Source organism: Grammomys surdaster, unplaced genomic scaffold (genome assembly GCF_004785775.1).
Source record: "Grammomys surdaster isolate TR1022 unplaced genomic scaffold, NIH_TR_1.0 66, whole genome shotgun sequence".
Taxonomy (NCBI): Eukaryota; Metazoa; Chordata; class Mammalia; order Rodentia; family Muridae; genus Grammomys; species Grammomys surdaster.
In genome coordinates this window covers 14,480,254-14,494,085 of record NW_021604568.1, presented here as the reverse complement: position 1 = coordinate 14,494,085, position 13,832 = coordinate 14,480,254, and the positions used below count along the sequence as shown (strand labels likewise).

Here is a 13,832-nt window from a genome sequence, read left to right as displayed (position 1 = left end):
TATGACATGAAAGGGCATGCTATGACACAAAGGGACATGCTATGACACAAAGGGACATGCTATGACACAAAGGGACATGCTATGACATGAAGTGACATGCTATGATACAAAGGGACATGCTATGACATGAAAGGGTATGCTATGACACAAAGGGACATGCTATGACATGAAAGGGCATGCTATGACACAAAGGGACATGCTATGACATGGAAGGGCATGCTATGACACAAAGGGACATGATATGATGTGAAGGAATATATTTATGGCATAAAGGGACATGTTATGACATGAAAGTGACATATTTATGACATGAAGGGATATTTATGACATTAAGGTGACATATTACGACAACCTTTATGAAATGTCTAGAAGAGGAGATCCCATAGAGAATGCAAGTTGATTAGGGTTGTGTAGAGAACGGCAGGGATTCTCTCCTGGGGGAGCTGGGGAAGAGGGTGGGGGTTGAAGGGACGGGAGAGTTAATGAGGTGTTTTTCAAAAATTATCTTCTCCTCACTGAAGAACTCAGGGCATGTTGTGAGCTGGGCGAACAACCTGATTCAGTGCTACACCCATCTCTCCTTGCTATTCATTAGTTTTAATATTCTCATTTATTCTTTGAAATTTTGATGCATTTATATCCTAGGAATTCTGATCCTATCTATAGAAACACCTCCTTCCACCAAGCTTTTCTTAACAGTCTTTCAACGTACTCTAAAGTTCATTCCATTGATGGCTGTTCAATTCCACCAATACAGCAGAAGTTTTTTTAAAATAGACACTGTAATTTATGGTCGATGAATTACTCTCAATGAGACATGAGGTGTGTGAGTGTGTGTGTTTGTGTGTAGACGACTCAGTGGGTAAACTACAAGCTACACAAACATGAGGATTCAGCTTACACAAGAAAGTCAGGTGTGTAAACATCTGTGACCGAGCACTGTGGGAAGAAGGCAGACCCAGGCAGACCCTGGCGGTTCACTGGCCATGCAGTCTACCCTAGATAGTGAGCTCATTGCCGGTGGTAGAGGAAGATCCTAGACTCTGAGATTGGACTTTAGCCTCTACAAACATGTGTCACTTCCTACAAATGCACAAGCATGCACATATCACAACATACATATACATAAACACACACACACACCAACACATACACACCTGAGTTTGGTGTGAGGAGTAAGTAAAGTGTTTGGCAACCAAACTTGTGGACTTGAATTTGATTCCCTGAAGGTCCAAAATAAGCCAGAGAAGATGGTAGTGTACATTTGAAATCGTAGTGCTGGGAGCTGAAGACAGATGGATCCCTGGGGCTCACAGGGCAGTCAGCTAGGCTGAATTAGTTAGTACCACGTTAAAGTGAGAACTCTGCCTTAAAACAAAACAAAACAAGACCAGATAAATAGAAAGCAAGGTGGAAAGTGACAGAGGAACACACTTGAGACTGACCTCTGTCATCCATGTACGTGTGCACCCTTACACAATACCCCCATCCCCCCCACATACACTCACACACATATACAACATACCCATACACATATCCACACACATTCGCACACTTACTCCCATATACACACATACACACAAATATACACACATATATATATACATATACACACATCCATACTCACACACACCACATACACACACATACACACAATACACACACACACATACTCCCCCAACTTATACACACACCCATCCATACATACACACACATACACACACATACACAAACACATACACATATATGCCCATACACATGTATATACACACACCCATACACACATGTACACACACACACACATATACACACACATATACACATACACGCACATACATACCCATATATATACACATGCACACACACATGTACACACACACACACACATGCACACAAACATGACATAAATTTGATTTTTAGTTTGTCTCAGGGTTTACTTCTTGTGTGCAGTCCCCTGGACAGTATGTGGCTCTGCTCCTCCGCCTAATCTTCCACGTGACTTCCCATCACCACTGCGTGATTCTTCGATTTGTTCTCTTTAGACAAGCACACACCTTCACAACAAGCCCCGGCACTGGCCCTGACTTTGGCTCCCTTCCACTAAGGACTCCTTTAATGAACTCACGATGTACCATGTGTCACGAGGGTGGGAAGCCACACCATTTTTGCCTCAGTGTGTTGCCTCCCATGGTGGCCATGAATACAGAAGACATACTTGGTGAGTGAATGGCTATTCACATGGCAAAATGGTCCTATTTAAGTTCCTTTCTGTGTTCAGATATAACACATCAGCGTCAGCTAAAGGTTTATGTTTCTATAGGGTTGGCAGAAGTTCCCCTACATCTAGCTTCTGCAGTCAGGTCACAGGGCTGGTATGATGCAAGGGCAGTTATGTAGCTCCAGGCCAGCTGGGCCTCCAGAAACCATCTTCTTCACCATAAATCTTTTATCTTAAAAGATCAGTGCTACCTTGGGAAAGAATTGTGGCTGAAAAGGCCGGGCAGATGGAGAGACCCCATCACTACAAACAGGAACGTTAGCACCCAGAAGAGATGGTGTGAGAACCATCTCAGAGGACTGAGTTCAAGTCACCAAGGTGTCCATGACCCCATCAGCACCGCCAGCAGGGAGCTGCATACCCAGTGTCAAACAGGCTTGCCCTCTGTTGACCCTACACTGTTCAGCCCCACTGAAGTCTCTTTCTCAGCTCCCCAGAGGCAAGGAGAGAGAACTCTTGGCAAAGTAGACCCAGCCAGGCCACGAGCCTAGACCTCCATGTGACCCGATGCTTAGCATAGCCACCTTCACAGAGAATAGGGCTATTGAGCTTAGAGCTTTGCTGCCCCCCTTCCCCCCACACCCAGTAGAAAATCACCATCAGGAGAAGCCAAGAAGACACCCCACCCCCACTCACCCCCGTGCAGCATCATTAAATTATAACGAGCCCTAAAACTGGCTCCAGAAGCCTGGGTCTGCCTCTTCTCATGCTCTGAAGCTTGCGATTGGCTGACCAAGCTCAGCCTAGCAGGCCTTATCTCTGGCTGGTTATTATTTGATGAAAGAGCCTTCCTCCTCCTCCGCTGTTGCAAAACCATCCTAGACTTTTTGCTGCTGCCTGTCGTGCTTCTTTGGGGTTACTGCCGTGCACCCGAAGGCCTCCATCCTCTAGCCACCAGCCACATAAATAGGCCTCTGAAGGAGCTTCTAAATCACCCACGCCCGAAGCTGTTTTCTTCTGAAGCTGTCTGGGACAGTTTTGCTAATCAACTGACTGGAAATAATTCCAGACACCACATCAAGGATACAGGTACTTGAGCAACTGGGACACGGGGACCAGTTCTCAGGGTATGATGGCTTTAGACACAGGAAAGATGCAAAGTGGAACCCAGGGCAGGTAGAGGAAGCCTCCGAAGAAAGAGCTGAGAATCGCGGCGAGACTCTCTTGGGAAGAAGTGGTTAGTGGCTTGGGTGATGTGCAGGGGTGTCTGTAACATAGCTATTGCATGATATAGTTTGTTGCATGAGTTTGTTTGTACCCCGAGTCATTTTTTCTTGATGTCTACACACTCCTTAGGCATCTGTCATCTGTCACCAAGGCTCAGAGGAGACCCCGATGGCTTTTACTTGAAACACCACTAAATGTGATTTGCAGGTGGGACATGGCCTTCAAATGCTCTGCTGACTGCTAAGAATCTAGATCTTTTCTTCTACATTCAGGCAAAATAAAAGACCAGAGGAGAGGTGTTGAACTGAGTACTCTGTGTCCAAGTTAGTTTCCAAGTTTGCCTGTGCCCTGGCTATTCCTATGCCTTTGGATCCCAACACAGTGGTGATTTCTGAGCTAGGGTCTGGTAGAGTGTTCTATGATTGACAGCTTCTACAGATGAGAGCTGGGCTCCAGGGCTGAAGAAAGGCCCTGATTGTGAGCTCAGACCTGGAGCTGGCTGAGGAAGAGAGGATACAGTGTTAAAACAAAGTCATCCATTTTAATTTATTGGTTGAACAAGAAAGTATTCTTCGGTGCTACTTTGTGGGTTTTGTTTGTTTAAGACAGTCTTACTATGCATTCCTGATTGGTCTGGAACTCTTTATGTAGACCAGGCTGGCCTTAGACTCACAGAGATCCACTTGCCTCTGCCTTCCAAGTACTTGGATTCAAATCATGTGTCACCGTGTCCAGCTACTTTGGGTGTCTTAAGTTCTCTCCTTTCCCATACACACCATAGGTCAAGGAAAGGCACACAGACAGCCTTTCTCGGTCACTACGTTTATTCATAGGCGTCCCTCTCCTGTTGTCACAAGATTATCTCTACTTTGTTGTGTGTGGTAGAGTATGGCTTCATTGCATGTGGTTCTACACAGAAGGAGGTCGCTCCTTGTTCTTACTCTGTGGGTTCCCCAGGAGCTTCTTTTGTGGATCCCCATTGACCTTTCGGGGATCAAAAGTCATGGATCTGAGGGGCTCATTCTAGTGAAACCTGCTCCTCTTCATCTGTAGGGGCGTGGTGTGGGTGGAGGACTCTGCAGGGTTTACAGCTCCTTGCCTGACTCTTCTCTGCTGTTTGGGAAACATTTCCTCCCTTGTCGTGGCCTGGCTGGCCTTGTCCTTCACATCCTTTCTTCTCTGTCTTGCTGAATGGATAGTACTCGAACCCCATGACCCTCCATAGAAGTACCACAGCACATTTAATACTGGCCACTTAAAAGCATTCCCACTCTGCCTCTGATCCTGGTCAAGTCAAAGGCTTAGGTAGGTTAATCTCTGATGAGTATACCTGCTCTCTCTGCCCCTGTCAGGGCAGGGAGCAGGTGTGGTGTGGCAGCCAGGCCCTGGGGCAACTCAATTTCTGATGTGCAGTATTCTCACTGTTCACAATGTCTAACATTGACTGAGAACCTTCCTCTACCTGCGGATACTCCTCCATGTGCCTTTCATTCACTGAATCAGTCTTCAGGACCAGCTAGGGAAGAAACAGTCAACTCACTTAGGGGAGGAACAGATGTAGCGGAGAGTGTAGCTACTCCTCTTCGTGCTCATGTGCGCATGTGTGTGAGTGCACACACATGTATCTGCCCAGGAGCTATCTGGATTAGCGAATGGAACACACACACACACACACACATACACACACACACAGACAGACAGAGTTAATTTTAAAATACCTTGGCTAGCTCAAAGGTTGGGCACTCCTAAACCTTCCCCGGCTACCCCAGGCCCAATCAGGGAACTAAGTGGCCAGTGGCCACCCACCTGAAACCTCACATGGCTGGTTGGCTCTCTCTCCTGCAGCTCCTATGTCCCATCCTTCTTCCCCCAGCCCCTGACCCCTAGCCATGATGATTTTCTGTTTCCTTTTTCCCAGTTCCTAGCCCGAGCAAATCTAAAGGTCCCATCCAGTCTCCCTTTGCCCAACCATTAGCCACTGGCATCTTTATTGATTGATCAATAAAACTATTGGGGACAAGGACCTTCAGCATTTGGACTCACATAGATTCATGATTAAATCAAAGCATTAGAACCAATCCCCAACAAGCAGACTGTAGGTTGAGGGGTAGTTATAAGTTAGAACGGTAATGGAGATTTCAGAGTCCCATGGTTTCCCAGCGCGATGCCACGATGGAGCAGAGTGAGTCAAGAAACTGCACATGAATGACGGCTAAAACTGGGAGCAGGATGAGTTCTGCGTGTTCCATTACCCTTTCATGCCTGTGAGCTGTGGGCTGACTCTGTGTCAGCTGGGGAGCTTGCCCATGAGACCTCCAAAGGAGAAGCTTTGTGGTCTGAGCTCCGCCCTCTGCCAAGATCTGCCTTCCCCATTGAATCCTTTACCCATCTCAGTTCCTGTACAGACGGAGGGAGATTTCATACCCGGCTTCGAAGTGAACTAGCTAGGGTTGTGAATGTCAGGCTCTCGCACGCGGTGCTTCACTCTGGTGGATCTCATTGGTCTCGTGCATAGATTGACAGGTTAACATCACCCTGTGCTCAGAGGACCATGCTTACTGGTTACAGCTGCAGCTGGGACTACACATCAGGCAGATCTAGACTCAGCCTGGAGCTTGCTCACCCAACATGCTTTGGGCCCTTGGCTTTGGCCTCATCACACTTTGCTGCCTGGCCCTCTGGAATATTTCTGTCAGGCAAATAATTGTGCACCGTTTGCCTCTCCCGACATTGGAGGATCCTCTATGTGGAGGGCCATCAGCTTCCCCTTTCTTCCTCAAATTTAGCATCTGCTTAGGCCACTAATGCTCGTGAGTCCATGCTATTACCTGAAGATGCCCATTCTAAGTTGTTCTCCCTCTACTCCCAGAAATAGTCTTGGCATATTTGCTTTTACACTAAGGGCCTCAGATTAAGGGACTGTCCTTGTTCAGTCAATCTTATTTGAATCATAGTAGATCATGGAAGGAAAAGGACTATATCTGTAACTGAATCTTAGGTTTCTCCTTGGTAGTTAAACCTTGTTTCTCCCCATCTGTAAAATGGGCACAGCACTTCTTTCATGAATTGACTTTGAGGAAAGAGATTCCGTGATGGACTTACTGTGTTTTCAGCACAGGGAACAGGGTGAATAGGGAGGCAGAGAAAACCAGTTGCCCTTGGATAAGCTAAGTATGAATGGTGCGCTAGGCATCAAAAGCAGTACACAAATAGACCATTTGGGTCTTTGGAGAGGACAAAGGACTTAGAAGGGAATGGGGTCCACTCATGAGAGGGCTGTTTAGTGGACTACAGCATTTGAACACTTCAGTCCAGCTGGCATGCAGCAGTGGTCCTGCCTGGGCCAAGGACCTGCTTACGTTGGGGGTCAGAATCTATGAACAAGAGAAGAAAGCTGGACTGAGTGGTCCCTAAGACCGAGTTGTTCATGCTGACGTCTAAGATGCTCTTGAACAAGTGCAAGGCTGGAAAGAACCACGTGATTTTTCTTTCTGTTGCTTTCCTGTCCTACTTGCCGGTGGAGAGAGACTGTTCCAGGAGGACGGACTGGTCTACCTCATCTTAGAAGACCCTCACCACCATTTACTCCCTCCGTCCACCTTCTGGCAGTGACAACTCTCTTCTCCTTTGCTTTGTCTCAGGAATTATGTCGCTCCTGTAGCCAGCATTCCACATGCCTTCCCTTCAAATCCCACAGGTAAACTTGGGTGATAAACCCACCCAGAATGCTGTTCTCTTCTGAGAACAGGAGCCTTGGAGGTGAGCGGGAGCTGAAACTTTGGAGATGGGCTCATGGACTCCTCCGTGGTTGCCCATCCCTGTTCCCAGACACTTGGCCTGCCCTGGAGTACCACGTGCCTTAGTCTACCATCTTTTATGAACTCTCAGGCCAGGACATTAGAGACGGCACTTGTAAAAGTTGGTTAGCATATTTTCCAGACAAAAACAGTGTCCAGGGAGGCGGTTGGAAGGTTGAGGGATGAAAGGAGGATTGTAGGCCTCAGACTCCTGAGCCACGCTGAAGGAGCCTCCCACCTTTCTTGTAGGGGTCTGTGCCACCGACATTCGCCACGCCCCCAGTCAGTCTCTGACAGCCAATCAACTCTCTTTATTTCCTTTTCCCTACCTGGGGCTTCACTAGTTAAGCCCTGAGCATTGCTTCCTGGGCACAAGGGGTAAAGGGACCTCGCAGGGGCCTGGATGTTTTAGCTAAAGATGCTCGAAGGAAACAGTTACTGGCAGGATGGCCCAGCACTGTGAATTCAAGGCCCAGAACACTCGGCACTTGTATTCTGGATTTTAAACTCCTCGTTGGATGGGCACTCAGAGGATCAAATGTTGAGAAAGGAACAAAGATGCCGTGCAGAGGAACACTACACCAGGAGATTTCCAAAGGCGGTTCAGATGCCCCATTATTCTCCAAGGCAACCGCACGCCCGTCTCTCTTCCTCCACTCGGGTGAAGAACCTGACAGTACCATGGCAGGAGGGAGGGAGTGGTCTATTGTCAACATTCAGTTCCCAGAACCTGATCCACCCCACTCCAGTGCCATCCAGTTCTTCAATTGCACTTCAGATGTGGAATGGGGTTCTGGGGTGTCATGCTGGGTGTGATAAGGAGAGCACTCAGTCCCTGTTCCTGGGTACCTCTGCAGGAGTCCCAGTGGCAGCCACGGGCCTGGTTTCCTCCTTCCCTACCCATCTGGCTGTCTCAGTACACTGACCTCACTTCAAAGCCTTGCTTTGTCTCTACCCAGAATGTGGGTGTGGCTGTGTATTGGGCTTCAAGTGTCCAGCCACAAACCAATGCAGTCAACTTCCCCCACTCCCCAAAACAGCAAACAAAACTGCAAACCAGGCTAAACAAAAGCACTGCACCACCACCACCTCCACAACCAATCACATGGGCTGCTCTGCCCGAGGCCAGGACTTCCGTTTCCCGGTGAACTCTTAAGCTAGCCTTTTCTGCAGAGGAGGAGTGGTTGCCATGGTCTACTTGAACATTGCTGGTAACGCTATGTATTTTGAGTCAATTCCAGATAGTAACTTGGAAGAACAAGGGCCTGGGAAAATGAAAACCAGGGCACTGGGCAGCAGCAGAAGGCTGGTTCTCCTTCTCCAGTGCTGCTCCTAGATGTAGCTCCATGGAGACTTGCAAGAGATGCTGAGATTTTGTTCACGAGTCCCCAAGTACCTTCCAGCAGTCTTAATCCCAGACAAATCCGCATTGCATCACATGTAATTGTCTTCTTCACTGATGCTTAGGGTGAACTTGCTGGATAGGTGGGACACCCCCACACCGGGCAGCGTGGCACCCTTAGATAACAGAATGGGCTATGGATCTGATAGCCATCACCTTTGATCCTTAGTACTTTGCTTCCTCAGCGCCCCTTTGGTAGGTCAGCATCCCTGACCCACCTCTAAGTATAGTCCTGGGACTCAGCGACAAGGCATAGTCTCCCTACTTGAGGAATTCACAGCCCAGGAGAGGGGAGGGTCATTAACAGAAACTGCACGTGACATTGCAGAGCGGTGCAGTGCAGTGTGTCACGGGGTAACCCTGTCCCCACTTTGACTTTCACTTCCTTCACTGCCCTTGTCATGCTTTATCTTCTTTCTTAGCTGAGCCTCTAAGCTATTTTTCCAGCAAACTCTAGTGGCTCCTCAACACTCACAGACCCACATAGGCAATGCCTTTTCCAGTGAAATAAGGGTAAATGTGAAAGGTGTGTGTTCACATGTATGTTCGTGTGAGTGTGTACATGTGTGTGTTCATGTGTGTGTGCTCACGTGTGTGTGAGTGTGAGTGTGTGTGTGTGTGCGTACGGATGTGAATGTGTAGGCTGAGGGCAAATGTTGTTCCTCAGGCAGTATCCACCTAGGTTTTGAGACGTAGTCTCTCACTAGGACCCAGGGCTAGCCAATCAGACTCGACTGACTGGAGGGTGAACTCTAGGCATCTACTCGTCATCTCTGCCACTCCAGTGGCAGAATTACGTGTGCGCACCATCATGTCGTGGTAAATATTATTTGGGGGTTTCTACCCCACCTTAGACCATTTAGTTCCCCAAAAAAAGACACAAAAGTTTTATATTTATAATAAGCCTTAAAGTATTAGAGCTGGGCAGATGTCAACCAACCATCTATGCTATTTGGTCTATCTCTCGTCAATAATCTCTGAGATATCACTTGCCATGTTTAACCTGGGCTGCTCCTACAATGGGTCTGTGTGCTCACGATCCACACACCTCACAGTGCCTTCTTCCTTCTTCCTCTCTCCTCGTGGTCTTTGCCTCAGACCCCAAGCCTGGGACCGGAAGGTCTGCCTACCTCTCTTCTGCCCAGCTACAGGCATCTTTAGTCAACCAATAGTTGTAAATTATGGAGCAAGGTTTGCACAACAAAAGCTGAGAATTCACTGTCTTTAGGCAACTAGACGTTGGGATTGAGTTTAGCATTACAATACATAGCAACAGAGCAAACTTCGACACCAAGGCATCCAACCTTTGACTTGGGTGCTGTGAATTCAACTTGGGTCCTCAAGAGGTGGCAAATACTCTACTGACAGCTGCTTCCCAATCCCATTCCACTCTCTTTGTGGATTTTAAATGCGGCTATGCGTATACAATGTTAAGACTTGTGCTTTCTAAGAGTCAATTTTTCTTGCTCATTGGGGTGTAAAACATTCTTTTTATCAGGTCACGGTGTTTACTCATTGACAGTTTATAGTCATAATACAGTGCCTGGCACAATAAAAAAAAAAAACCCTACATTAGCTCAAAAGTCTTGTCCAGCAGACTGCTTGCTCGTCACTGAGGCTAATACACACGTCTGGGAATGTATTTCATAGCGTCTGATTTCCCAGACTGGCCTAGTGACAAGGATATATTCAGTTTTGTCACTCCCTATGACACTCAGCTGGCTGTGTCAGTCAGACCCTTAAGTAGAATCTACTGTCTTCTTGGTGTTGCAGGCTCCTGTATGTTTAATGCCTTGAGTATCTACTTTCTGGGCCAAACTCATGAAATTCTAAAAGGGAATTATCCATTTCAGATAGCAGTGGAAATAAAAGCCACTGGTACCCTGTGCTATCGGGCTCCTTAATTTTTTATTGGTATTTCAAGATAAAAGGAGTTGTGTTAACCCAAGGTTGTCAGCTTCCTCTTAGGTGCTGCTTAGAAACGGCTGTAAAAGCGGCCGGTGCCCTGGCCTGGGATGGCTGCTGAGATTGGGGAGTCATGGCATCATTAGATCTGTTCTGGGGATGCAAGATGTCAGAGTCATCTGGTTGGCTGTCTCACCACTTTCAGTGTGCTCCAGAACACTGGCACCCCCACTCACCAGTGTTTGAGGGAAAAACAGAAAATACACACCAGGCAACTCAGATTCCAATAAGCTAAGCGGTAGTGTCTGGGTAGTTAGGCTGTAGTTGGATCTTTCTGGGTTAGGTGTTGTTTAAAATTAGCAGGTCTCACTTAAGTCTGTAAGGTGGGTTCAGTCACATTCACAAGGTTAGCTGTTCTGCAGCAACCTCACAGAAAAAGCTCACACCCTAAAGAGCACGGAAGACCGACTGTTAGAAAACACAAGTCCTTACACTGTTTATGTATAGCTGAATTTAAAAAGTGCAATGAGGGGTGGGGTTGGGAGGCAGGTGTCAGAAGAGCATTTGCTTGGAGTCAGACTTGTGTGCATCTATCATGCCGATAGGATAGATGCTTTTCTCTCACTGTTGGCCCACCTCTCTCCCTCGGGACTCAACACCTCTTGGCTTGTACCACAGCGGTCTCTGAGTTGGGGATAATTCGATACATTGAACTAATCTCTTTTAGAGGCAACTGTTTTTCTGCAACGTTCTACCTTAATCTATGTGACCCTTGGCTGCTACTATTTTTAACTTGCCTGTTTAGTTACTAGACGCTTTCTTTGACTTCATTCCCTGGGCTGATCAGCAACCATGAGGCAGCAACGGCCTGCAGGTGATGCCTGATGTTGGCTTGCTGCCTGGCTTTGGGTTACTGTCTTCTGGAACCTTCCCTGAGTGCTTGCTCCAGAGCTGGTCTAGACCAGTGAGCACCAGGTGCCACCTGTTTGAACTGACACAGTTGTGATTGACTTCATTGGGCTGCTTCTCCAGCACAGCTGTCCCCCCCACCCCCAATCTCTGCTGTAGCAGGAGTCAGCAGCTGGAGGCTTCCCATAGAGCACTGGGGGAGGGAGGCATCAGTGGTGCTCTTACTGCGGTACTACCATTGACCAGGTATGTGGCATCTTTTATTTTTGATTTCTTTTTGTAGTTAAGAAATTCTAGCATCTTTATTCTTTGAGAAAGCCACGCACATATACAATTTTGATCGTATGTACACTTTCTGACTCCCGCTCCCCTCAACATGTCTATCTCCCTACCAACTGCCCCCTCTCTTTCCTCTCCCCACCTCTCTCTCTCTCAAAATATTATACCCTACTAAGTGCTGTTAGTGCTGCCCATGTAAGAGTGGTTGTGGGATCACTTGCTGGGACCAAACCCAAAGAAAAGTGATTCAACCTCCCCCAGAGTCAGCAACTACCAGTAGCTCCTCAATCATGGGTGAGGCCTTGGGAGCTCCTCCACCTTAGTGCTGGGACTTTCTTTTCTTCTTTTTTTCCCTCCCCCTCCCCAACTCTCTTTTTTATTTTTGAGTCAGGGTCTCACTATATATCTCTGGCTGGCTTGGAACTCATGTTAGACCAGAATGGCCTGGAATTTACTCTGCCTCCCGAGTGCTGGGATTAAAGGTGTGTACCATCACACCTGGCTCACACTGGAAACTTTTGACTGGCTTGATCTTGTGCGAGTAACTACAGGTGCGCATGGGCAGCAGCAGCGTGCTGTGTCCAGAGGAGAGCATTTCCCAACACTTCTCCCCATCTTCCTGCTCTTACACCCCCTCTTCCTTGAGCCTTGTGTGTGAAGAAGTATGTTACCAGATTGTCCATCTGGGCCTTCCCTGAGGGAGTTCTTTCTTTCTTTTGAAGACTAGTCTCTGATACAGAGACTTGCAGAAGCTCATGCTAGTCACTTGCTTATGCAAGTTGATGACGGACCAAGGGCAAGGGGACTCCTTCTCTGGGTGCTCCCAGATCTCTTCTCCTGTGGCACTAACTGCTACCACCTCCCTTGAATTCTAAGTGTAGATAGGGCAGAGGCCATGCTTTGGACATCATGGGGGCTGCTGTGTTGATTCTAAGCACCCTGGTGTTTGGAACCCTGGAACAGGAAACATGGTAGCCAAGAAAGAAGGACCTCCAGGTAAGGACACATGAGACTATGTTTTCCTCTGCCCTGAGGGCTCCAGAGATCTCTGGAGAGTACAGGTCTTGACAGAAGAAGTTCTTACCCTAACTCCAGTCCTGCTTCCTAGTGAACTCCAGTCTCTTTCCAGAATCTTGCTCGACTGCCGTCACAGCTGAGAGGCCGGCCTGTGGTAGGGTCCATCCTGGCTCAGAAAATTGTGAAAATTAAATAATATTACATATGGAGAGCATATTGGTAATACCACAGTCCTGTTGGTATGAGGTACTGAGAGAAAATCCATTGTCAGTAATCCATACTGTTTTTGTTTGTTTTTTTGAAGAAAATTCCATCAGTAGATTTTGTCCACGTTTTCCCCTCCCCACTGCCTCCCACATCTTCCTGATCTCTTCACCTCTAGATGTTAATGTGGTGGTCTGGATGAGAATGGCCCCTGGGGACTTCCATCCCGGTTGGGGGAACTGTTTGGGGAACAACAGTTAGGATTAGGAGGTGTGGTGTGCTCTTGTTGGAGGAGGTGTGTCACTGGGAGTAGGCTTTGAAGTTTTAAAAGATCCTTTCAGTTTTCAGTCCTTTCTTCTGCCTTGTGGCTATGGGTCAAGATTCAAGCTCTAGGCTGTCCCTTTGCTTCATCAACATAGGCCAAACTGAATACTCTCTTGTATAAGTTGCCTTGGCTTTGGTGTTTTATCACAGTATAGAAAAGTAACTAAGACACTATGGTAGCAATTCTGCAGTAATAAAGACAGGGCAAACACACAGTTAAAAACTCAGGACTTTGGTGGTGAAAAGGTAAGAGGCTGACTCATTACTGATGAAAAGAGAGCTTGGAAAAGGGACAATTAGGGAGGGGTTCTCAGGCCCTCTGTGTTGCTTAACAACAGAGCTGGGACAGGTGACAGCTCTCTCAGACACTGGCTCCCCATCCTAAGGCTGCTTCCTTGCTCAAACTTTGGAGGCTCATGTTTGGAAAACTGTATGAAAGTTGAAGAAAACACAGCTAAGACCTATCTGTAGTTTGTAGGAGAGCTTGCTTCTTAGCTGTTGCTGGTGGGATAGCTTCTTCAGGGTCAGGGAAACTACTGCTCTCTGTACT

The 13,832-nt window shown here is 47.4% G+C and overlaps 1 protein-coding gene across 5 annotated transcripts in view; it reads left to right on the top strand.

Annotated features, from left to right (window-relative positions):
- Window positions 1–13,832, top strand: part of Gpam (glycerol-3-phosphate acyltransferase, mitochondrial) — a 97,018-nt gene that overhangs the window by 38,254 nt on the left and 44,932 nt on the right. For 2 of the 5 annotated variants that reach the window (XM_028774639.1, XM_028774649.1), the window contains exon 1: window positions 3,080–3,307. The exons of 2 other annotated variants lie outside the window; for them this stretch is intronic. The gene's annotated coding sequence lies outside the window, so the exon portion shown is untranslated. Of the gene's footprint in view, window positions 1–3,079; window positions 3,308–3,574; window positions 3,653–13,832 lie in introns of those variants that run through there. One more of the 5 variants, XM_028774662.1, reaches the window with a different exon arrangement.